A 24,432-nucleotide genomic window follows, 5' to 3' on the forward strand; every position below is an offset into this window, starting at 1 on the left:
CTTGCAGCGTCCTCTTGTTGGGCTCCGTGGTGGGTGGCCGCCAACGCTGCTGAACAAAAATAAGACCGGCATGCATGGAGCATTCCCTCTACTGTCTGATTGTACCGGCCTAAAGCGGGTACGCACCGACGACATGAATTTCTTCAACCAGCCAAAAGAAACTTTTCCCCACTTCCACGTCATTCACTGTGAAAAAACCGGAAAGCAAGCCAGGACCGTATCTCCTTTCGTAGTTGCCAGGTGTCTTACTGAAACTCTCGGGGCTGGATACAAAGTAACCAAAATGGCTAGCGGAGACCTTCTTCTCGAAATTTGGGACAAAGCACAATTTGTAAAGCTAGACAGCCTCTCTACGTTTGGTGACGTACCAATAACCGTAACTCCACACAGATCTATGAACATCACTCGCGGAGTGGTATCTGGTGCAGACTTACTTGACCTGACCGAAACTGAACTTTTGGAAGGGTGGAAGAGCCAAAATGTCAATAATGTACAGAGAATTATCATCAGAAGAGATAATAAGGAAATACCGACGAAACATTTAATACTCACGTTTGCATCCAGTAAACTACCAGATTCCATTCAAACAGGGTACACGAACACATCTATCCGGCCGTATATACCAAACCCTCGTCGTTGCTTCCAATGCCAGAGGTATGGCCATGGCTCTAAAACCTGTCGTGATCGCCAGACTTGTGCACAATGTGGAGTCCTAGGCCACGTGTCTGAGAACTGCAAACAACCGCCACACTGTGTAAACTGCGAAGGAAACCATGCCGCATATTCACGCTCCTGCGCATACTGGAAAAAAGAAAAAGAAATAATTACGTTGAAGGTGAAGGAGAACATTACATTTAAGGAAGCACGACGAAGAGTCGCTCCATTCTATGGACCTACATACGCTGATGCGGCGCGTCAGGGGGCACCGCCGCACCAGCTCTCGCCACTCCTTCGGCCCGCGCATACTGAGCCGGTGGTTGTGGCACCTGCCCCCAAGGCGGCTGTAGCCCAGGCTACACCGCCTACTCCCAAACAGAGACCGGAGACTCCAGAGTCCTCCGGTCTCAAGGTCTCAGCTCACCAGGCGAGGCCCGAAATTCGAACTAACAGCCCGCACGTGCGGGCATCCAGTGCCTCCGAGGAGGCAATAGATATGTCGGTACCCTTGGTGCCGAAAGAGCGGCGTGGCTCCTTGGAGCGCACCAAGAAAACAAAAAAGCAGATAACAGGGCCTGGTGACGGCCCTTTTAAGTGAACTCAAACTCTCTGTCTAAACAGCCACTCGCTTTTCGTACACACAGCACTATTTTACATTCACCATGAACACTCAAATTATTCAATGCAACGTCAGGGCACTTCTCAGAAACCTTGACGACATCCAAGAACTCTTACACGAACACTCACCAAAAGTGCTGTGTGTGCAAGAAACACACCTTAATTCAAAACACACAAATTTTCTTCGTAAATACGTTATTTTCCGAAAGGACCGTGTTGATGCCATGACATCATCCGGAGGTGTTGCCATCATAGTGAATCAAGGAATTGCATGCACGCACTTACAACTCCAAACATCCCTTGAGGCAGTGGCTGTTCGAGCAGCTCTTTTTGACAAACTGATCACAATCTGCACTATTTACATTCCTCCTAGCTATCAGCTGCAAAGACGTGATTCACACTCTCTAATTGATGAACTTCCGGAGCCTTATGTTCTCCTTGGAGACTTTAATGCGCATAGCAGGCTATGGGGTGACTCTCGGTATGACGCGCGAGGTCGACTGATTGAACAGTTCCTTCTCTCGCTGAGCGCGTGTCTTCTAAATCGAAAAGAACCTACCTATTATAATCTCGCTAATAACACCTACTCCTTCATAGACCTAAGCATAGTATCTCCATCTCTTGTGCCTCTACTCCAGTGGAAAGTCGTCAGTAATCTGTACGGAAGTGACCACTTCCCTGTAGTTTTGAGCACAACTACAGTAACTGAGTGCCCACCACGTCCTCCCAAGTGGCTCATAAATAGAGCCGACTGGGAACAGTTTTATACCATCACTCGTCTAGGTTGGAATGACATATGTACTTTGAACATTGATGACGCTGTAAACTACTTCACAGCGTTTTTTATTGATGCTGCAACAAAATGCATCCCACAAACAAATGGACACCCTGGAAAATGGCGTGTGCCATGGTGGAACTCTGAATGCCGAAACGCGCGCAAACAGCAAAACAGAGCTTGGAGGCTGCTTCGGAACTCACCGACAGCCGAAAATCTTGACACCTTCAAGAAAATAAAGTCTCAAGGCAGGAGAACGCGTCGGCAGGCCAGAAGAAAAAGCTGGCAGAAGTTTTTGTCAGGGATCAATTCATACACACAGTAGGCTAAAGTCTGGAACATGGTCGGTAGGATAGCAGGAAAACAAGTACACACACTTCCACTCGTAAACACTCAGGGTGATACCTTGGAAGATCAGGCAAACTTCCCCGGTGCACACTTCGAACAGGTATCCAGCTCGTGCCACTATACTGACACTTTCCAAAAATACAGAACAAGAATAGAAAAGCAAAAACTCGAACACAAATCCACTAGATACGAGGCATATAACCATTTCAGTCTAGCTGAGCTCCAAACATTTCTAAACTCCTGCAGTACTTCTGCCCCAGGTTCTGACCGTGTGATGTATGAAATGTTAAAAAACCTACCAAACGAAACCCGAAAAACCTTACTTTGTTTGTACAATGATATTTGGTCTTCTGGCACTATTCCTACCTCCTGGAAAGAGGCTATTGTTATTCCCATTTTGAAAGAGGGCAAGGACCCTTCTTTAGCTTCGAGTTACAGGCCTATTGCACTTACAAGCTGCTTGTGCAAAGTCTTCGAAAAAATGATAAACTGCCGAACTGTACACTTTCTTGAAACAAGCAATTTGCTCGACCCATTTCAGTGCGGGTTTCGAGAAAGTAGATCCACCACAGACCACCTTGTTCGTATCGAAGCACAGATCAGGGACGCCTTCGTCCATAAACAATATTTTCTCTCTGTATTCCTCGATATCGAAAAGGCTTATGATACAACATGGTGTTTTGGAATTCTAAAAGACCTACCCCACCTTGGCGTGCGCGGAAGAATGTTTCACATAATCAAAAGTTACCTGTCAAACCGGACATTCCGTGTCCGAGTTGGCACAGTTCTTTCCCAAACATTTGTCCAGGAAACAGGCGTGCCACAAGGTGGTGTACTTAGCTGCACACTTTTTCTCATCAAAATGAATTCCTTGCGCTTGTCCATTCCTCGCAATATGTTTTATTGTACATATGTCGATGACGTCCAGCTTGGCTTTAGATCTTGCAATCTGGCAATGTGTGAGCGCAGGTTCAGCTAGGTTTAAACAAGGTTTCCAAATGGGCAGAGGAAAACGAATTCGGACTGAACCCACAAAAAAGCACGTGTGTCTTGTTCTCCCGAAAGAGAGGCATGCACTCAGAACCAGACATTGAACTGAACGGTCAACGTCTGTCTGTTAATACGGAGCATAAATTCTTAGGATTAATCTTGGACAACAAGTTAACCTTTGTACCGCACATCAAGTATCTAAAAACAAAATGTTTAAAAGCCATGAATGTTTTAAAAGTGTTGTCACGTACTAGGTGGGGTAGTGACAGGCAATGTCTCATGAAACTATATAGAAGCCTCATTCGCACCCGCTTAGATTATGGGGCGGTTGTTTATCAGTCTGCGACTCAAAGTGCTTTGAAGATGCTGGAAACCGTGCACCATTTGGGCATCCGCCTTTCTACGGGTGCTTTTCGCACCAGCCCCGTAGAAAGCCTCTATGTTTTGTCAAATGAGTGGTCGCTTCATCTGCAGAGAACTTACATGTCCTTTGTTTATTTCCTTAAGGTGAAAGCAGACAACAAGCACCCCTCATACTCTACTATTAATGATTTGTCGAGCTCAATTCTGTTTCAAAACAGGCCTTCGATGAGGCAGCCCTTCTCAGTTCGCCTGAAGAGTCTAGCTGAGGAAACTGGAGTCTCACTTGAACACAGCTTAATGGCTCCTGTAGCATACCTGCCACCGTGGCATTGCAGACTATAGACTACGATGCGTCTTTTCTAGAAGTTACAAAACATGCGCCTATTGCCCATATCCGAACGTACTTCCTGGAACTTCAACACAAATACACACGTCCTGAGTTCTTTACAGATGCCTCCAAGTCTAACTCCTCTGTGTCCTTCGCTGCTGTCGGCCCATCCTTTTCGGATGCTGGCCCTCTACATCCACGCACAAGTATCTTCACAGCGGAAGCTTACGCGATACTTGTGGCAGCTAAACACATCAAACAATTACAAATACAAAAAGCAGTAATTTATACAGACTCCCTCAGTGTGGTAACGGCTCTGCACAGTCTTAAAAAACAAAAAAACCCGGTCCTTGTCTCACTTTACTTCATTTTGTGCACACTCTACACACTCAAACAACATGTTGTAGTGTGCTGGGTGCCAGGGCACCGTGAGATCCAAGGCAACGTGAGGGCGGATCAGCTCGCTGCATCCGTCCATGAGAGCACCGCCATTACATCCATATCAATTCTGGCCCCTGATCTTGAGCCGTCTCTCAAACGAAACCTCAGGGACTACTGGCAGAGCAAGTGGGATACACACACACAAAACAAACTACACGTTATCAAGCCACACCTTGGCCATTGGCCAACAGTATCAAAATCACGCCTAACAGAGGTAACACTAACAAGACTCAGGATAGGACACACATACACGACACACACACATCTTTTGTCCCGTGGTGACCCACCATTGTGTGATAAATGTGGTGAGGCATTAACAGTTCTTCACGTTTTAATTCAATGTAAACAGTTAGACACTCTAAGAAGACAACACTTTCCATTACCCTACCGACAACATATACCTTTACACCCTGCAATGTTCGTCGGTAGGGAACCGCTTTTTAGTCATAAATCATTGTTAGCGTTTTTACAAGAAATTCATAGTTTTCATATTATATACCCGGGCATTCCGTAGCACGACCTCTCCAGAGAGGTTGTCGCTGCGGTGGCTACACAAGAAACCACTTGCCTCACGGCCCTTGGACGCAAGGGTATGAACGAGTGAGGCACTTGCGCTAATGCCATACATATCCACCATCGTCTTTTATTATCACCAACTTTTGTCATCTATTCACACCTTTCACGGCATGGTCATGATTTTATTACTTGTATCTTCTTACCCGCCTTACCACGAGGAATTTTATGGCCCTTATACAGCCGCTAATCACAATAATTGTCCACATTCCTTGTCCCATGAACTGGCGCTCTTTGGCCATCAAATGGCCCTTGCGCCAAAAAACACCATATATCATCATCAGCCCCTGGCAGGTTCCATGATACCAACGTGTATGCAAGGTCAAATCTGTAAAAGATGGCGGTGCAGAGCACGGATATTGTCCACCACGGCTCAGCACGAGACATGCAGAGGCAAACACGCCGCTTCCAGCCGCGTCCACTGACTGCTAGACCAGCTACACTGCGCAACACGTAACCATAGCAACGTCGGCATTGTGCCCAGTGAATATGGCCGCCATGATGTAATTTCCTCCCCACTTTTCACGTAGCGCGCCCGCTGGGCATGCCCTCTTCTATCTTTCCTTCCTCCGTGGCGATGACGAATGTGTTTCTCGGACTCATTCGATCGCCTGAGCCATTCTGTTTCAATGACATTAAATATCGCCATGGAGCAGCCGCATAATCTCATTAAGTGCGAACGTCATTCAGTTCGAATGACATTAAAGCGTCCAGTGTGGCAAGGGTATTACACCCCGCAGCTTTCGTAGTGCTGAACTAAAGTGGTGAAACAGTGTATAGACAAGAGCACGGCTATCTCGCACCCAGGCGCCTTCTGTGGTATACCCTCTCTCCCAAAGACACCATAATTTGTTTGCAACTGCCATGGCGTGCCTCGCCAGCATAGTTTGCAGTGGCCGTGGGAGTTTAAAATGCGAAAAAGCGCCTGTTCACGCCACGCCCGCTTATAAAATGTCATCTGGACACCACTGCGCTGTCATCTGATATGCGACAAGAACCAGCGCAAGAGGAAGAGATTGCTGAGCACTGCTTGTGAAGTTCACAGCGCATCGCGGGAGTTGTACCGGTACGTTGTTTTGCGATTGCACAGATTTCCGTTCACAACGAAAAACGCTGAGCTTGTCCGCCCTATAGGATATAATCGAAATCAGCAGGAACATCTAGAGCCCAGTGTAGTGCATGAGTAAGTATACCTATTGTGTTCATTCAAGCGCGACTTTAGCTGTTCCACTTTACAGCAGTGATTTGCCTGCAGTATGCCTGTAGTATGTGGCACAAAACTATTGCAGTACTATTTCGCAGGCCGCATGTCAATAATAGGATATACGTATTACGACTCACGCGTGGATGCACGCGCCGCGCATGTTTAGTACAACAGTAACGGCCCACTATCGCGATGAATAGAGGTGTGAACGGGGCGGGAGCATGGCTTTCGACTTGGTCGAACTGCGTCTTGCCTTGACTGTCACTAGGGGAATCTACATGTGCTTTTGGTCGGCGTCACCGTAGCATTTTAAAACCTTGTTCTGGCTAGCACTTTTGCACTGCGTGTGTGCTGTGAGTGCCCGGCAGGACTGGCAATTGATACATATGCGGTGCATGAGCGTAAATTAGAGCCAGATTCTAGCGCTAAGGTGGCGCTGGCTTACAGCACAAATTCTGCCTTGTCACAGCCAAGGCACGCCGCAGTTAACGCTGTTCGCGTTTTTTTCAGTCTGATAATACGCACCTGATGAAGTTGCTTCCGCAGTCTGCAATGCACGGGCTGGAGACATTTCGGACTGTCGAGAAAGGTCTCCTCGACGTTTCACACGAAATCAGCATCGAATTCTAGCACAGGATCAGCGCGAAACATGATTATAGCCGCATTCGGGTTGTGAAGTTTCGCGTTTGATTTGCAAAGCGTCTGCTCGCGTGGCAGTTGAGGGTGTTGCTTCACCACGCTTGCAGCAGATGGCGCCACGCGCTTTTCAATATGCAGCAAGCACTGAGCTCGCTATGTTCTGGTGTATAAAAGCGTCGAAGTCAACGGTCCGGCCCACCACGCTAGCGTGACATCACATCGGCATTCGGAGGTCTTGATATTTTTTTTCTAGGTGGCTTTGGTCGAGCTTGCGTTTCATTCATAGCAGTTTTCTTTCGACGCTGTCGTGTAGTGCCTGGTGCCGTGGAGCGGAGGCAGCGCTCACGCCCCACCTCCTCGCGCCGCTCACGTGAGGGGAGAGTTGGCGCATGCGCAGTAAGGGTGGTCACACTGAACACACACCGGATTGATCTCCGTCATAAGCTGCTTCACATCTATTTGGCATCTGACACTTGAAAGGCACGCGTCCGTATTCCACATCTACATTCTCAAAAAAGCCCGTGGCCTTTCAGAAGGACCAACTATTGCTGACTACGTGTATACAACAGAGAGTGCTTTTGTAAAACCTGGGGAGTATAAATGTCTACTTATCGGACTGTTCGTTTTAGTATGCAATGTTTGGATAGGCATCGAAGCCGAGGTTCACTATTGGTGCTGGCCCGCTCGGTCTCGAAATTTAGCCAATCAGGGCTTGTGGGAACAGGCAGTGCGCTTGTTCGACAGTTACAAGATAGCTTCCTCGAAAGGCGGGTTGATGAGGATGAAGTGTTTATTGAATACAACCTAAAAAGACGACGACGATGACGCTTACATTGCCAGGATCTTATGTATGAGCAGGATCCTTTTGTAGTTTTCCAGCCTGTCCTTCGTCGTAGCATTTGGTCGGTTGAAGGAAACAAGACGATTTTGCAGCTCATCTAACAAATTCTCTTGGACGTAATCCGACGCCATCTCCTCAGAGGACACCTGAGCAGAGCCGTAGAGACATGGTGTTTGACAAATCTTTAGACATCGCAACGTCAACAAGTGCTTAAAGGAGCAGTGACACCGTATTTCAAACACGTGACGTGGCTTTCATTCGATTGCTTGGTATGCATAAGTCTTTTCAGCGAAGTATGAATCTGGGACGTTAAACCCCACATATCAATAAATCAATCAGCGAAGTATGAATCGCGTGCGTTACGTTGAACTTCAAAAGCGTTTACTGTTGGGTGAGTTGGTGCTTTGATATAGAAACCACCTTGAGAGCGCGACTAGAAAACATGGCGCACAGAAAGAAATAGACCATTGGACAGACGAGGTCAAGCGCAAACTACCAACTGACGTCATTCCAGAAAGATCCGCTCCTCTATATATCAAAATTCTGCGCAGGTAGGCACGTAGCCAGATTTTTTTTTTTTTTTTTTTTTTGGAGTGAGGGGAGGCAGCACGTTGATTTCGGGAGGAGCACCCCCTTAAAATGGCCATTTTTCGCTCTCTGTGCAATGGCGAAAAAAATTTCGGAGGGAGGGGGGGGGGGCACGTGCCTGGTGTACCACCCTCTGGCTACGCCCTTGTGTGCAGGGGCCCCGCAACAACCACCAAGAAAATGTAAACCAGACGACAAAGAAATTAGAATTCAGCCTTGTAAAGCGCGATGGAGGTTTTACTTGTGCACTCGTTGCCTGCTTTTTTTTTAAATGAAAAGTGCTTCCAGCGTTTCGCAAGCCGTTTTATCTCTGGTTCTACCCAGGATTTTCGAACAGCGGTGTCGTGGTTCACAATGCGGGCAAGCCAAGCAGTGGTAAACAAGGTGACTCCTCTCCTTATTCATAGGCTGCACGCTGGGAAAAACAACTAAGGCAAAATATGCCTTCACCACTGTAATCACTCTATTGTATTGTAACGAGGAATTGAAAATATTACGAGGGCATGTTACATCATAGTGATAATTTTTCAACATTTAAGCTGTGAGATTTTTCTTGAAGGCTCTTTTTGAACGTTTCCGCCCTCGGCTGCTTTGCACTGCAGAGCGGGCTAGCGCTACACAGGGGTCCCATAATATTACTCAACTTGTTCATGTTTTTATTCTGCTGTGAGTAACCGATACACTTGTGATTGGGAACGGACAAACTTTTTATGGACCAGTCAAGGCGTCTGCTGTTTCAGGAAAATCATTTTCTTTCATCGAAAAAGATTCGCATCCCCGCTGCTGTGTCGAAGCTGCTGTGAGCCCGTGATAGCGATGAATCTTTCTAAATGCTTTAGTTTTGCCGTACTGGAAGCGCCAAAAAAAAGTTTCCGCTTTAGTCTCCGATAAATCTGATCAGCCTTGCTTGTCGCATCTTGGAGCGATGGCGGCAGCTTGCAAAGTGGCGACGAATAAAGCAGTGGACTCGAGCTCAGTGGGAAGCCGAGCTTGTAAGCTTGCCCCGCAACTACGAGAGCACCAAGACGTAGCTGGGCAGATAAGTAGATAATTCATATAAAACTTCAGAATACCAGTGGTTCTTCAAGGGTTGCTTCATATTTAAAAAGTGAGTTCATTATGAGCTGTTTAAGTTATTAAAAGTTTCATTGAATGATAAAAATATTTACTGTTGAGGAAGCCACCATCAACATAATTGCATTCATTGCGGAAGTTAGGAGGTAATGCATGAAAAGCTTCGCGTGTGATATTAATACATGCTCGACAAACGTATGTGTTATCCCAGTGCATGTTTCTTAAAACTGATTGTCCCTTTGTCCCTTTTTACGTTATTGAACAATTGCGGGGTGTATGACAAATCATCACGTGAAAGTGCGAGTGCGTTGAAGTTGTGTATATATATATATATATATATATATATATATATATATATATATATATATATATATATATATATATATATATATATATATATATATATATATATATATATATATATATATATATATATATATATTGTGAGCGCTGATTGTGTTGCTCATCATTTTCACTTTCACCTGCGCATACAAAGCACCGTGATCATCATCATCGTAGCGGCTCGCTGCTTGTTCGGTTGCTGGCTCGCGCGTCTGGGTTGACAATAAAACGGTCGCTCCTTCGTACCTGACGTCGTCTCACAAGTGGTGGAGCGTGCTGTGATTCCCAAGTCCTCCTGCACTACCGGTCACCCCTGGAGCTCCGATCAGGTCGACGGCTGTGCTTACCAACAGTGATGGCGCAAAACGACCCACCCCCTACCGCCTTCTTCGCACCACCCGCTCAGCCTGCTGGGCCTCACCACACCGTGAGTACCTCGCAACGAGACCCTCCAGTGTTTTCTGGCCTTCGCGGTGAGGACGTAGAAGAATGGCTGGACAGTTACGACCGTACCAGTGCTTGCAATTACTGGGATGAGGCACATAAGCTGCGCTATGTACCCTTTTATCTGAAGGAGGTTGCTAAGACGTGGTATCATAACCACGAACGCGACTTTCCTGATTGGTCAGCATTCACGGTGCAGCTGCGTCAAATATTCGGCACTTCTACAGGACGCTCTGAGGTAGCTAAACAGAAGCTCGCTACCCGCATCCAGGGGCCTGACGAATCGTACACATCGTACATTGAAGACGTTCTGGCCCTCTGCCGCCGCGCCCAAAAGGACATGCCGGAGGCCGATCGTATTCGGCAAGTAATGAAAGGCATCAACTCCGTCGCCTTTAATGCTCTTGTCATGCAGAGCCCGACAACAGTTCAGGACATTATTACCACCTGCCAGCGCCTGGACGCACTTTACTCAATGCGCCTTCCACACGCCTCCTATGACACTCGTCTTACTGGCGAGCATGAGCTGCGAGCTCTAATTCGCACCATAGTGAGAGAGGAACTTCACAGCCTTGTTCCTGCCAGCGCACCGACTTCACCTGCCCGCTCACCCCCTCCTAACCTGCGGGAAATTATAAAGGACGAATTGGCGTCGATGACGAGCGTCGCACGTGCCCCGCCTCCTGTGCCCTTACATGTGCCTACGTATGCCGAAGTCGTGTCACGGCCTCCTCCACCTACTCCACCTGTAACTACGGACGTCGTATACGACCATTTGGCCGCGATGGCAGCCAAGGCACCACCACAACCACACTTCCCTGCCTGGCGCCCTACGCGCCCCGTCTGTTACTACTGTGGCATAAGAGGACATATCTCCCGCTTTTGCCGTCGGCGCCAGCAAGATGAACGACGAGGTTATTCTTCGTACGAGAGTGACCGGGCTGCGAGGTCTGACCCCTACGTTCCAGGAACCTACATTCCCTCGTCACGACGTTCGCCTTCGCCTCCTTTGTCCCACGGTGAACCTCGTTCTTCCCGCTCACCCCGCCGTCGTTCACCATCGCCCTTCCGCCGTACTACTTCGCCTTTACGTTCTGCCCTGATGCCCCTCGACAGCCACTCGGAAAACTAGCAGCTGCAGTTTTTGGAGGAGAAACTGCCTGTCGTCGAAGTGTCCCAATTCCTCCTGCGCGCCCTGCAAATTTACTAACTGTTTGTGTAGAAGGCATTTCGGTTGACGCACTCGTGGACACTGGAGCAGCCATTTCGGTCATTGATCGCGAACTATGTCATCGTCTACGAAAAGTGCAAACTCCATATGTTGGTCCGGTGCTATGTGGTGCTAATGAAAATAGAATTTACCCTATTGGACAATGCACTGTTCGTGTTCTGATCGACGGAATTCGTCACCATATACAATTGGCTGTGCTTTCTTCATGTGCTCATCCGATTATATTGGGCTGGGACTTCCTGTCAGCCGCTTCCGCTGTCATTTCGTGTGGTCCGCCCGTTATTCGCATTACGGACACTGAAAATTCTAGTGCTTACGATTTTTCGTCGCCTCACCTTGTTGCAGCTGCAGACTTTGTACTGCCCCCGGCCCAAGAACGTATCCTCACCATTAGATCCAGCGATACCATTGACGGTGACGCAGTGGTTGTCCCCGATCAGCGCTGCATTTTCCGAGGAATCGCCATCGCATGTTGTCTAGTGCGGTTTTCGCGTGGTCATGCCAGTCTCACCGCCTACAACACGACAACAGAGCCACAACTACTGCCAGAGGGGTCCACTGTTGCCAGCCTTATCGACATAGCACCGGTATGTGTCGTCACTGTATCGTCTCCGCCGTCAGTCGCTAAGTGTACGCCACCAGGAGGCTCATCTAATGCGCTTAAAGCCACTTTGAGTCCATATCTCACTCCAACGCAAACTAATGACTTAATGGCCCTTTTAACAAAACACAAGACTTGTTTTGACGTTTGTTCGGATGGCTTAGGTCAAACTACGGTGACCTCTCATCACATCGCCACAGACGGTTCTCGTATTATCCGCCGTCGCCCTTACCGCGTGTCGTCTTCAGAACGCAAGGTCATCGAGGAACAAGTCAATGACATGCTCGCACGCAACGTTATCAGACCTTCCACAAGCCCTTGGTCTTCTCCTGTTGTCCTAGTTAAGAAAAGGGACGGATCAGTGCGATTTTGCGTTGATTACAGGGCACTAAACAAAATTACGCGCAAGGATGTATATCCTATGCCTCGAATTGACGATGCACTTGACACCTTACAGGGTGCAGAATATTTCTCAAGTCTCGACCTACGATCTGGGTATTGGCAGATCCCGATGCATGAGTCTGATAAAGAGAAGACAGCGTTTGCTACTCCTGATGGTCTCTTCGAATTCAATGTGATGCCTTTTGGGCTCTGCAATGCCCCAGCCACATTTGAGCGGATGATCGATACGGTGCTGCGTGGCCTAAAATGGAAGACCTGTCTTTGTTACCTGGATGACATCGTCATCTTTTCATCCAGCTTCTCGCAACACCTAGAACGTCTAGACGAGGTGCTCACATGTCTAGCCAAAGCCGGTCTCCAGCTAAATACCAAGAAGTGTCGGTTTGCGAGCCGCAGCATCAAAGTGTTAGGCCACGTTGTCAGCAAGCTTGGCATCGAACCTGATCCCGACAAAGTGGCCGCTGTGCTGCACTTTCCTAAGCCCACCACGCTCAAAGACCTTCGCAGCTTCCTCGGCTTAGCCTCTTACTTCCGCCGTTTTGTCCGTGATTTTGCCACTATCGCGGCTCCTCTTCACAAACTCCTGACCACAAGTGCATCATTTCTTTGGACAGATGACTGTGAAGCTGCTTTCCAGACCCTGAAGCGATGCCTCACGTCAGGGCCAGTTCTTCGCCATTTTGATCCCACAGCCCCTACTATATTACACACTGACGCAAGTGGGCACGGAATCGGCGCTGTTCTGCTGCAGCGTGACCAGGCTTCACAAGAGCAAGTCGTGGCTTACGCGAGCCGTACTCTCTCCCCAGCGGAACGCAATTACAGCATCACTGAACAGGAATGTCTCGCTATCGTATGGTCCGTGCAAAAATTTCGCCCCTATTTGTATGGCCGCCGCTTCACGATCGTCACGGATCATCATGCGCTCTGTTGGTTGTCATCATTAAAAAACTTGTCAGGACGCCTCGGTCGTTGGGTGCTCCGACTGCAGGAGTATGACTACAGTGTCACATACCGGTCGGGCCGCAAACACCAAGATGCCGACGCTTTGTCACGCTGTCCGCTGTTGCAAAATCATGACGCATCTACCTGCTGCGCAGCACCTCCCAGCCAAGAGACCACGCAGATGACCAGTCTTAGTCCCATCGAGCCCACTGCACCGGATGACTTCCTTCAATCCGCAGACCTCACCTCGCTCCAACGTGCAGACACATACTGCCGTACAATCATCGATCGGCTCACCGGCTCATCTCGTGCTCCCAACAGCCGCTTGCGACGACAACTCACGCGTTTCAAACTTCATGACGGAACGCTACTTCGACAAACTTACCATCCTCTCGGTAGCCGATGGGTCCCGATCATACCTCGCTCACTTCGACTCCAAGTCTTAGAAGCCTTTCATGACGACCCGACGGCTGGCCACTTGGGTTTTCATAAAACCTACGATCGCATTAAGACTCGCTGCTTCTGGCCTGGCCTCTCCACTAGTGTTTCCAGGTACGTCACTTCCTGTTCATCATGTCAACACCGAAAACGTTCGACATCTCTTCCCGCCGGCCCTCTACAGCCTCTCCCGTGCCCATCCGCTCCCTTCGAGTTCGTCGGCATAGACTTATACGGACCCCTTCCGCTTACCGCCGCCGGTCACCGCTGGATTGTTACTGCCGTAGACCATCTTACTCGCTACGCTGAGACGGCAGCTCTTCCTACTGGAGCTGCCAGCGAAGTAGCCGACTTTGTTCTGCGTGCCATTATCCTGCGCCACGGCGCCCCTCGTGTTCTCCTGAGTGACCGTGGCAAGACATTTCTTTCTCGTGTGCTCGCTGAAGTTTTACAGGCCTCTGACACAATCCATAAGACCACCTCGGCATATCATCCGCAAACCAATGGTCTTACTGAGCGTTTTCATAGAACTTTGTCAGACATGATCTCTATGTATGTCCAACCCGATCACAAGAACTGGGACACAATACTACCTTTCGTCACGTTTGCCTATAACACTGCCATACAACGCACTACAAGTTACAGCCCGTTTTTTCTTGTGTATGGCCGTGCACCATCTTTTGTTCTAGACACCAGCTTTTTGTCCACGCCTTCTGTCCCATCTGCGTCCCTTCCGGAAGAATTCGCTGCCCGTGTCAACCACTGCCGCACAATCGCCCGCGCCAACACCTCTACCATTCAGGCCCAGCGAAAAGTTCGTTGTGATGCGACACGTCGAGTTGTGTCATTCTACCCAGGCGACGAAGTGCTCCTCTGGACACCTGTTCGCACACCCGGCCTCTGTGAAAAATTCATTCACAGATACCTGGGTCCTTACACCGTGCTTGAACGAACATCGGCCGTAAATTATCGCGTCGCGCCGGTTACTTCGGCTTCTGATCGCCGTCGTCGCGGGACCGAGATCGTCCATGTGTCTCGCCTGAAACCTTATATCCAGCGCTCATACACTTACTAAATGAACGTCTTGCAGACCGCTTTCGTGTAGGGGGGAAATAGTGTGAGCGCTGATTGTGTTGCTCATCATTTTCACTTTCACCTGCGCATACAAAGCACCGTGATCATCATCATCGTAGCGGCTCGCTGCTTGTTCGGTTGCTGGCTCGCGCGTCTGGGTTGACAATAAAACGGTCGCTCCTTCGTACCTGACGTCGTCTCACAATATATATATATATATATATATATATATATATATATATATATATATATATATATATATATATATATATATATATATATATATATATATATATATATATATATATATATATATATACAGAAGAATAACTTCGGTTGCCGCAAGGTTATAAATATGAAAGTAGATGCGCTTTCACATAACAACTGTTTATTGTGCCGACGTTTCGACAGGAACCCTGTCTTTTTCAAGGCATAATTCTATAGTATTATGCCTTGAAAAAGACAGGGTTCCTGTCGAAACGTCGGCACAATAAACAGTTGTTATGTGAAAGCGCATCTACTTTCATATTTATATATATATATATATATATATATATATATATATATATATATATATATATATATATATATATATACATACATCACCTTACGAGTGCAGTAGCTTTGCCGCAGGACAGGGGAATCTCGTACACGACATTGTTGACAGACATCACGAAACATTTTTGACGATTATTTAGGCAGCTTTTTTTTTTCTCCACAGGCACACATGTGGTGTGCCGGCTCAGCTAAGCGAGCTTTTTCGGAACCGAGAAAACCAACGGCACGTTGAACGGACTAGCCACTTATTTCAGGCTGTGTGTGACTTTGTGCATGTACGGAACCACAGTTGGTCTCTACCATTCCACCTGGGATTTAGCGGGATCTTTTGAGTCGCTGTGCTTCATCTTCTTGAGAAGTGTCGCAGCAACAGACACGATGACCGACCCGAGAAGACCAGCCGAAACAAGCCTCTACAATTGTAGATCATAACAATCTTGCACAGTGTGAATGCACGACTTCCGAAGCGCAGATTCTAAACAGAGTGTCTCGATGCCTCCTTTTATGGTCTTAGAAGGAGCCGATTTGTAGTGAAGGAGCTCTTTCTGAGAACGTGGGGAGTACGCGCAGCACACGTGACACTCATTGAACTTTATATGCAGGTCGAAGAAATGAAGCCTACCTTCTTGTGGGCGTTCAGAAGTAAATTCTATAGTTCTTTCCCATTATTCTTCAAGTCTTCAAGGGCACACTTTAGCGCATGCTCATATTGGGTAGGGAACATCTTAAAAATAATTAAAAAGTTGTCAAAATAACGAAAACTTCCAAGAACAATGTCATTGTTAGTGCAACTAAAATTGTAAAAAACCGCGCGATCAAAGGATGATAAAGAGATAAGGCACAACACGGGTGCAATAAAAGAACGAATGCATATACTTTGCTTTTCAAGATGAATCTGGTCGTCAAACTTGATGAAAGTGGAGTAAAGATAAAACTTTAAAAGTGCTATTGGTTCTCAACTGACATCCCTGCAGCATTTTGAAAACCAATTACACCATTTTCATCAATGCACAGTTTAACTGAGGCAAACAATTCACGATGAGGCACCGTGTAAAAAAAACTCTTCTACGTTCACAGAAAAAGAAACCCAGTGTCACTGATGTCTTTAAGTAAACCGGCAGCATCACCAGAACTTTTCGTGATGAACGGATCACATATCTCAAGAGAATTCAATACTTTGAGCAGGAACTTACTGAAGCAATGGTGCCTTTCAGGTGCCCCTTTCACTCACAATAGTACGGAGCGGGGCTTCAGGTTTATGCGTCTAAGCATTAAAGAAAACACTTAAAGCCACACCTTTGTGGTTCGCTATATCTCTTGTAAGCTTAACTAGCTCAAAAGGCTTGTGGAGTTCTACTGCCGTACTCTTAACTCTGACACTGCCTTTTTTTTATGGAAAAGAAGTTCTTCTTGACAGCCTCTGCAGCTTTTTCAATGAACCCGTACATGCACAAGATCATGCACAGCCTGAAAAAAAAAAGTGGCTATATAGTTGGTTCAACGTGCCGTTGGTTTTCTCGGCTCCGAAGAAGCTCGCTCAGTTACAGTCTAGCGGCGATGCTAGGCTACCTGGGAATGGCTTCACTTGCTTTGTATTGCTTGCTTTCTGCAACGGGTTCGTGTGAATCCTGCGATCCCTTTATGCCTCTTCGGTTGATTCATCGCGGACTCGTGAGAGCCCATGTGATTATCGGAAGCTACAGTAATCGCGAACAAGTAACACGCACGCAGCGTTCATATGTCTTACGAGCGAGCCTGGCGAAGCGTTCGTCTCCAGCTGCCTCGCCGCTGCTCGGTCCGGCGTCGATTTCAGAATCACTGCTCAGAAGAGGATTGAATCGAAAATGATTCGCCACCGCGCGAATTGCCACGATTCCATAGTCGTCGGCACTATGATAATCGCTTGTAAACGGTGATCACGGCAGCAGTGACAACGGATGCGGCGAAAACATGCCTAGCAGACGAAATGTCAACTGAAAAACGTGTCAACATTTCGTGTGGCCAAGTGATCAGACGGGGGGAGGGGGGGGGGCACGGGAGGGGATTCTTTGGCAGCTTTGGCCGCACTGAAAATCGGCAGGCTTTGCACCTGTTTTGAATCGGGTTCATCAATACTGGTCTACTGATCGATATTACAAATAATAATTCATCCCTCTGTTGCAATATTGGTTCGGAATTGTCACTAGGGGATCGACAATTACGCGTTGACGCAAAAACTACGACATACGTCAAGTCGATATCACTGCTGCTTCTAAAGACTGGTCAACACATGTTTGACTCGTGCTAGTGTGCACAAGAAGAGCGCTGCTTGGATGTATTGCCATCGTGGTAGTATAAAACGGCTTTGGACATAGGCGTAGTAAGAACTTTATTGCAAAAAGAGGTGATGGCTCTTACTAAGTCTGCATGTACACATATGTCATTCCAAATGCTTCAGCACGTTTTGAAAAGTACCTTAGTTAGACTACTTCATACAAGAACATCTCTGATGCGAAGGCTCCTGAAATGCCTAGAAATGGAACATTCCGTTCTGTAATCGTACTTCTACAAAGATTCAACCATTAAGAAACTCTTTACGGCAAAACAACAGCTTGGCTTCGTTTTCCCTCATTCTAACAAGGAAGCTTTCCACACAAGTTCATTTTGCTTTCTTGACTTCCAATTTCGATGAAAACCCTTATGATGTCATAGTCAAGGTGGTCGGCTGTCTACCTTCTATCTCGAACAGCCTCTCATCTGTAGATTGAGAAGTTCAAGGGGTTGTTTTCGTCTTGTAAAGTCGTGTAATAAATTTTCTGTCTCGTGGTAATTTATTTGTCCTAAAATATTTGAAGATGTTTATTAGGCAGTGTTAAAAATGGAACTTCATGAATGAAGATAGCCTATTGATGCACAAGTGGAAGGATGCAAACTGTCAATAAAGAAACTTTTGTTTAGCCTGCAATTTTCCGAACCGGCTTGTCAAGATGACATGAGTTGCAAGAGCATTTCGATGGAGCTGCTGTTATATCATTTTCATTGGCGAACAAAAATGCACTGCAGCCAGCTCTCTCCGAATTCTGTAGAAGAAAAGGTTCAGCCTAGAAATAATCGAAGCTCCCTATATGCACAGATAAATTTCCACAAAGAACGTTCGGCTTCCGTTTGATCTACAAAAACGCTCTTGTAACGTATTGTCCTTATTAGAAGGTTTCGAGCGTTTGAAATAAGACAACTGACTTTTGTCTGATTTTTTTATCCCCACTGAATATTTCCCCGTGTGCGTAAACGTTAGATGTATAGGCTCCTGTGATTTCGAACCTGCGAGAAGTAACTATGCCCTTGGAACGCTCACTATAGAAAATGTTGAGACGTCAGCAAGCAGTTATCTATCTACACTTCAATTGTTGAATAAGATGACACAGTTTTCAGGGTCAGGATATTGTGGCACTAAAGCACAAAGGACGTCCGAGTAAACAAGGATCACATTCTTTTTCTGAATGATATGCGGCGAAATTTCTGAAAGAAAAATTACCTTCTGTGCACACGCATGTATGTTCCACTATTTTTGCTTCAATGTATGAAGAAAGGTTAGGCGCTTGTTGCAGCCATTGAAGAAGGTTCGGTAGGTGTTAAACCTTCGTAACGAAAGTAGGAGAATATTTGCTACACTCACGTAAGTAAATCTAAGGCGTTATAAGCAGTGCATGTGTTTCTGCACTGAGACGCACTGAGCAGTGTGTACCTTCAACATAGCTGCCCAAGGCTTTCACCTTAACAAGAAATTGGCAGCCGATCCACGCAGTGATAACTGATTATGGAGTGAAGCTCCTCAGACGATTATGAAATGTTTATGAAATGTTTATTAAATGACCACGAAAAGTGCCAGGTGGCCGCCGGGGCACGCCAACGGACGCTGATCGCATCGGTCGCTCTTTGCGTCGGACTATACAGCGCTCGTGCTTTGCTTACGTAGCGTCGCTGTGCCCGGCGCGTCCAATCATGCAAGAAGGGAGTCCTTCTTGCATGATAAAGTTTCTAAAAAAACATAGAGTAGCACCAACCACGACCCTTCGTTTCTGACTCCACTATCCTCAGCTGCACCAGTGGAGACCGTCGAGCAAGAAACTAGGCGTAACATCACGTGGCGCCCAGGGGAGGGCCCGCTTGTGTCGTCGTGGAAGCAAAAGCAAATACGTGACCGAGGACAGACAACATGGTGCTACTTTAGTTACGACTAGGGGCTTTAGCTACATTTGACCTCAATGGGCACAAGCGTTCGCCGAACACACTTCAGAATTTACGAAGTGATGTATCGATAAATACACGCACAGATGGTCAAATGCACGCACAGACGGATGGAAAGACAGGTGCACGGATGGTCGGATGTACGTATGGACAGGAAAGCTCAGTCTCTTTTTAAACCATACGCGCGCAATGGATGATCCATGTACGGTATAGATGACACCTGCACTTCAGTCCAACAAGAAGCTACGACATCGACGGCGTCGACGGACATCTTGGGAGCCTAACAAGCCTCGCTCAAAAAAAAAATATTTTTTGTAGTATGGAGACAGTGTGAGATTTCTTGTTAATTAGACATTTCAAAGGCGCTGTTCGAGAAGTGCCGCTGCAAATAAAGTCTTAAACAGAGTGGACGACTTTAAATAATGATTTATAAAACAGACCAACTGCGAATGAACTGCCATGCAGAGCAGAGAAAGCATTGATGTGGCGCGCTTCTTTGCAGGAAGCGTGACATAATGGCTAGCGAAGCACTAAATTGACTGATCTGCCATCATGCAGAAGGAATGGGTAGATAACGTCTCGGAACGTACCTCTATAACAGCTGGACATGGCGGCATGACGCTGGATGGCTCAAGAGGAATAGCGTTAGATGGCTGCAGCGGTACAGTGTTAGGGGAACGTGGAAAAGGAACTGTTTGCGGCTGCGGCGCAGCGGCGTTCACCAGCTGCGGCAAACCTTCACGTGGCGGCTGCACCGCAAAGTCAAATTGATGCTGCTTACATCCGCCACTTCCCGCAGGACACGCACACTGCTGCAATCCGAAGAGACACTTCTTTATGCTGTATACCATTTAGGGAAGTGCTAATTGCTTCGTTTCGGCATCTGAAAGGGCACTACAACCAAGAAGGTTTTTAAACCTCCTGAACTAAAAGTCTACAACCGCTGCAGGACGATGACGTGCACTACGTAAGGAGGAGAAAACGTAGAAGTACGTACACCCGGACATGCTGAGGTAAGGACCATAGTTTGACCCGACTGTGGTAGAACACCACACTGCTGGAAATCTCCTTTTCTATTGGGTGTGGGCCACTGACAGTTCATGTCCTGCGGGAGAAACAATGCTTATGTACACTACTTAGAAATGTGCTTGGGTGTCATGCTGCCCATCACTGTACTGCAGTGATCTTCGCAACGCCATGAACAGCACAATAATGAAATAATTACGCGCACATCCCTCTGTACCAGCTACACGGTGGACGGTGATGTTGCCTGGTGGCGGCGTCAAAAGGTGCGACGGTGGCAGGATCCCCCTTTCGTTGGGCAATATAGCGCCATGTGGGGGAGGCGGAAGGCGGCCATTGCGTCTACCTATGCTGTCAGACGCCGTAGCCGATGTCGTTCTGTTGGCAGCACGTCTGGGCGTCTTCTTTCGGTTGGGTTCATTATTCGTCGTAGTGTGCGGCCCGCCGAAATTTCGTCGCAAGCGAAGATCAGTCGTTCACGCACCTGTGCTTTTCTCCGCGTTGATAGTCCACCCAAGTGTCGACATGTTGTGAAGAACCTCATCATCATGTGCAGACACACGACTATGGGATGATCGCCTATTCAGCATGCCGCTAATCTGGGCCAACCGAAAGTCTAAAGGGCGCGTGAGAAAATACAATATTTTACAAAGGCGCTTAGATATTGGAAGCATGTGGCTTTACAACATTTGTCTTCGATAAGCGCCTTCCACAGAACACGACTTCATATGTCAAAAGCGGACCAGCAGTTGACACTAAGGCGCTGAAAAGAGGGAGCCGAAACTAATCGGCCCCTTTGTGAATATCGCCTATACTACGCGCAAAAGTTGCGTGCCACAAACGTGTACGCTCGTGCATGTGGTGGCTGTCCTATACTGTTGCCACTTCGTATGACAGCAGACCGTACAATAAGTCGCACTCAGCGTTTTTCGCTATGCATCTACACACTACTCATATTGGGGAGCTGGATTCTGGCGGGAAGAGCGCATTGACATTCGATGTGGTTGTTCCACAAGACGCGTGCAATCACGATGATGACGCTTGGTTACATGCCAAGTGCCTTCACGATTGTGGTAAACTATCATGTTATTTTAGCGCAATACAATGACAGCTAAAACTGAATACTAAACGCAGATTATTTCTTCATTACACAAGTTTGATTAATAGATGCATGCATTACATATGCTAGTTATTTAAAAAAAGAACAAGTGATGTTGAGGGTATGCATAGTTTACGCATTGGCCTTCTTTTAAATGCGAAACATTTCTTAGCGAACTTCGGTGACTTTGAGAGTATCTATCTATCTATCTATCTATCTATCTATCTATCTATCTATCTATCTATCTATCTATCTATCTATCTATCTATCTATCTATCTATCTATCTATCTATCTATCTATCTATCTGTCTATCTATCTATCTATCTATCTATCTATCTATCTATCTATCTATCTATCTATCTATCTATCTATCTATCTATCTATCTATCTAGCCGCCTACGACTTTTAGCTCTCCTGGCCGTTTCGATTTAGTATCGATACCAAAATTTGTATGGCGTAATAGGACCTCATGAAGAGCATAAGTGACTAATCAGAACATGAAAATCTTGACATGTTTGTCATGAATGTCTTATTTACATTTCGTAACTTGCTGCTGTTGTGGTGCTATCATTCACATGACATTTTCTAAAATCGGTCTATTATGACATGACATCAAGGTGAACACAAGTGACAGACCCTAAAGTGGAAATCACGGCATGCATGTCATGTAAGTCATGACTATATACACGCCACGCTAATAGTGTGCTCGCTGTCGTTTCGATAGCTTACCAAGAATGGTGAATATACCAAATTTGGTATTAAGGGATTTGAAAGGATCACGAAGACATGTGACTGGTGGAGACATGAAAATCATGAGAAGCGTGTCATGTAAGAACAAGACAGATTGCGAAACTCATGATGCGCTCGCGGCCGTTTCGCTAGCTTCACATGTAGCAAACTCGGTATTACACGACACAAACGGGCGACATAGGTAAATCACACAGCTAAACATGATAACTACGACATGCGTGTCATGTAACAACATGACTACATGCCACACTCATGATGCGCTCGGGGCTGTTTCTCTAGCTTCACATATGCCAAATTTGGTATTACGTGACGCGAATGAATGACGAAGGTAAGTGACTGGTGCAAAGATGATAGAGATGAGATGTGTGTCATGAGAGAACATGACTACATGCCACAGTCAAGGTGCCAGTACATTTTAACGTGAAGTGGTGCGCGTGCTCGCCCGCGTTCATTTCTTTGCGTCAGGCCGGCGTTGCCACGCCAGGCACCAGTCCTGCCATATACTCGCAGGCGCGCCGCGCTGCGTTGCTTTGACGCATGCACGTTTCAGCGCGTCCGGCGTCCCTCCGTCACGAAAAAAGAGAGACGCAGTGTTGTCTGGGTAACGCATCGGTACGAATTGCAGCATGTCGCATTTCACGCTGGTTGCCGTCGGGCCGCACCGACGGACGCTGGTCGTGCCGGTCGCGCCCGACGTCAGACTATATATAGAGTGCTCACGTTTTGCTAACGTAGCGTCGCTGTGCCCTGCGTGCGCGCGTGTCAACGATACATAGGAGTATGTGGGGCCCTTCATGATGCGCTCGCGGCCGTTTTGCTATCACCACATATACCAAATTTGGTGTTACGTGACGTCAATGAATGAATAAATCTATGACTGGTGCAAACATAATCCTGACACGCGTGTCATGTAAGAACATGACAACATACTACGTTCTTAGCGTTTTCGCAGGCGTTTCGCTAGCTCCACATATATTAAATTTAGAATCACGTGACGTGAATAGATGACAAAGGTAAACGACACCTCCAAACATGATAATCATGACACAGAAGTCATGTAAGGCATCATTTGCCTCCACTTTGTAACGTTGTGTTGATTTTAAAGTGACATATCAACATTTCTCATTCGTGTTTCGCATATCATCGATTCCCACTGTTCGTGCGATCTTCCAGTTTTTTTACACAAGGCGGCAGGCGCAACACAGCGCGCGCGACCAAATCATATAGACTGATGAGTGTGGAAGAGCAGTCTAAACAAGTACCTTGTATATCGGTTGTATGTATGCCTGTATATCGGCACTTAGTTAGGTGCCAGACCCTCTGTCCTTTTGTGTCAACCCTCCCACTGTTCCCGAGCACAGGCGCTTGATGTATTCTGATTTCGTCCACCGATGTGTTTTCAATGCATCGGTGGATAAGGAGTGCTTTAGAAAATAGCCCTCTGATTTTCTACATTTCTTTCCAATATTTGGCAAAATACGTTCAAGTAAATGTTCTTTATAGCTACATAGAAATCACTTGAGATTCCCTTGGACTTTACGCACGTTTCTTTTATGTGAAAAACTGAAGAGAGACTTTCCTTACCCCTGAAAAAAACTTGAAAACGTGCTTTCAGTTTCGACGTTAGGAGCTGGTAAATGATGTGACTGGGAGGTTTTTGAGGTGCAACGCTTGCAATCTTGAAACCGGGTATACACTGCTTGCCTGTATGATGTAGTTAGATACCCCAGGGCTGCTGGAGAAGCGTCAGCATGAGAATTGGCGGGGGCAGCGTCGCTCCAGTAACAATACTGCTCGTAAAGGCGTGGTCGCGAGCGCTGGTACACCCGTTTCTTCGACAGAGATAAGGAGGCGGCTC

Source organism: Rhipicephalus microplus, chromosome X, assembly GCF_043290135.1.
Source record: "Rhipicephalus microplus isolate Deutch F79 chromosome X, USDA_Rmic, whole genome shotgun sequence".
In the NCBI taxonomy this organism is placed as follows: domain Eukaryota; kingdom Metazoa; phylum Arthropoda; class Arachnida; order Ixodida; family Ixodidae; genus Rhipicephalus; species Rhipicephalus microplus.